This window comes from Grammomys surdaster, unplaced genomic scaffold (genome assembly GCF_004785775.1).
Source record: "Grammomys surdaster isolate TR1022 unplaced genomic scaffold, NIH_TR_1.0 164, whole genome shotgun sequence".
NCBI classification, from domain to species: domain Eukaryota; kingdom Metazoa; phylum Chordata; class Mammalia; order Rodentia; family Muridae; genus Grammomys; species Grammomys surdaster.
The window spans coordinates 5,908,772-5,911,027 of NW_021604612.1; the positions used below are offsets into that span (position 1 = coordinate 5,908,772).

The window sequence follows — 2,256 nt, forward strand, 5'->3', positions numbered from 1 at the left end:
ATCCCAGCCATGCACGGGGGCTCACACCTGTCATCTCAGCCATGCACGGGGCTCCCACCTGTCATCTCAGCCATGCACAGGGCTCACACCTGTCATCCCAGCCATGCACGGGGCTCACACCTGTCATCCCAGCCATGCACAGGGCTCACACCTGTCATCCCAGCCATGCACGGGGGCTCCCACTTGTAATCCCAGCCATGCACGGGGGCTCACACCTGTCATCTCAGCCATGCACGGGGCTCCCACCTGTCATCTCAGCCATGCACAGGGGCTCCCACCTGTCATCCCAGCCATACACGGGGCTCACAGTTGTCATCCCAGGGCTCAGGAGGTTGGGACAGGAGAAGCAGCAGCTTTGAAAGCTGCACAGTGAGTTTCAGAACACCCTAGGATACAGAGTAAGACCTGGTCTCAATAAAGTCTAAAAGAAAATGTCAAGAGCATGATCAGTGAGGGCCCAAATCTGAGCCGCTGTGTCATGTGATGACTGTCCTAGTGCTGGCCTTGATGGCCACCAACTTAGCCACACGGAGAGCACCAAACTCCAGGGAGAGATTGTCTCTAAAGCTAATGTGAATGACTCCTGAGGAATGACACCTTCTTTTTTGGTTTTTCGAGACAGGGTTTCTCTGTGTAGTCCTGGCTGTCCTGGAACTCACTCTGTAGACCGGGCTGGCCTCAAACTCAGAAATCCTCCTGCCTCTGCCTCCCAAGTGCTGGGATTAAAGGCATGCACCACCACCGCCCGGCTGGAATGACACCTTCAATCGACTTCGGGCCTCTGAATACGCTCACGTGTAATTTTACTGAGCACGCGCAGACCTCTTTTCTTGTAGGTGTCTAAATAGTAACTCCCTACCTGCACTTAGTGATGGGGGGCTGATTTAAGGGGCATGGGAGGGTGATCTTGTGCTCTACACAGACACAGTCCTGACTAAGAGGAGCCTTCTGCAGGCTAGAGAGACAGATGACTCAGTGTGCTTGTACAAAGGACCTGACTTCAGTTCCCAGCACCATGTTGAGTGGCTCCTAGCTGCCTATAACACCTGTGCCACAGGATCTGAACCCTCTTTTGACCTTCCAGGGCAGCTGTGGACACATCACTTAAAATAAAAATGACCCTTTATCTTTTACTGTTGTTTAGAATGGGTATGTTTTATAATTTTTGCTGGAAAGCTTAATTTCCAGTACATCGGAGACTTGCCTGTGGGAAAGACCTATTCTAAAAGTTCAAGATAAAAATGTCTGGACCAGAGGACAGAGTTTCATGAGGGTTTGTGGGAAGAAATTAAGTGTCCCTGCTTCCTGACTGGGAGGTTCCCCTGATCCCCTAACCTGTCTGAGTGTAGGTTTTTGTGTACACTGGAGTGTGCACTGGAGGATTGTGTGGCCTTGTAATAGCTGTTAGGCATGGCATGTGTGCAGTGCATGTGTTTGGTGCACTTTATTGACTTTAGTTTGTTTGTTGGAGGTGAACTTTTTTCTTATTTGCACTTTCCTGGGCCTTCCCATTCCCTGCTTTTAAGTTGGCCTTTCCTGGCTCCAGCCCTGTAGTTTTGCTTTTGTTTTGTTTTTTGTTTTTTGGTTTTTTTTTGTTTGTTTGTTTTTTAAAGAATTATTTATTTTATGTATATGAATACATCACCACCATCTTTACACACACCAGAAGAAGAAATTGGATCCTATTACAGATGGTTGTGAGCCATCATGTGGTTGCTGGGAATTGAACTCAGGACCTCTGGAAGAGCAGTCAGTGCTCTTAACCACTGAGCCATCTCTCCAGCCCGTAGTTTTGCTTTTGTACTGTTGAATGTCAAACCCAGGGCCAAGTGATCACTCCGTCCCTGAGCTCTCAGCCTCGCCTGTGTGGTTTGGTTGGTTGGTTGTTTGGTTGTTTGCTTAATGTGCATTGGAATTTTCCCTGCGTGTATGTGTGTCAGATCCTCTGGAGCTCGAGCTACAGACAGTTGAGAGCCGCCATGTGAATGCTGGGAATTGAACCCAGGTCCTCTGGAAGAGCAGCCAGTGCTCTTACCTGCTGAGCCATCTGTCCGGCCCCACCTGTATGGTTTCTGATAGTGACCTACTTTGGCTTGTTTTATCCTAACTACATGACAAGGTGGAGAGGGATCGTTGTCTGACAAAATTGGGGCTGTGTGAGAGATAGATCCTTCTCTGTGTGAGAGATAGATCCTTCTCTGTGTGAGAGACAGATCCTTCTCTGTGTGAGAGATAGATCCTTCTCTGTGTGAGAGA

At 48.9% G+C, this 2,256-nt stretch overlaps 1 protein-coding gene across 2 annotated transcripts in view; it reads left to right on the forward strand.

The window, feature by feature from the left end:
* Window positions 1-2,256, forward strand: part of Fbxo21 (F-box protein 21) — a 35,981-nt gene that overhangs the window by 3,993 nt on the left and 29,732 nt on the right. The gene's annotated exons all lie outside the window — the stretch shown is intronic.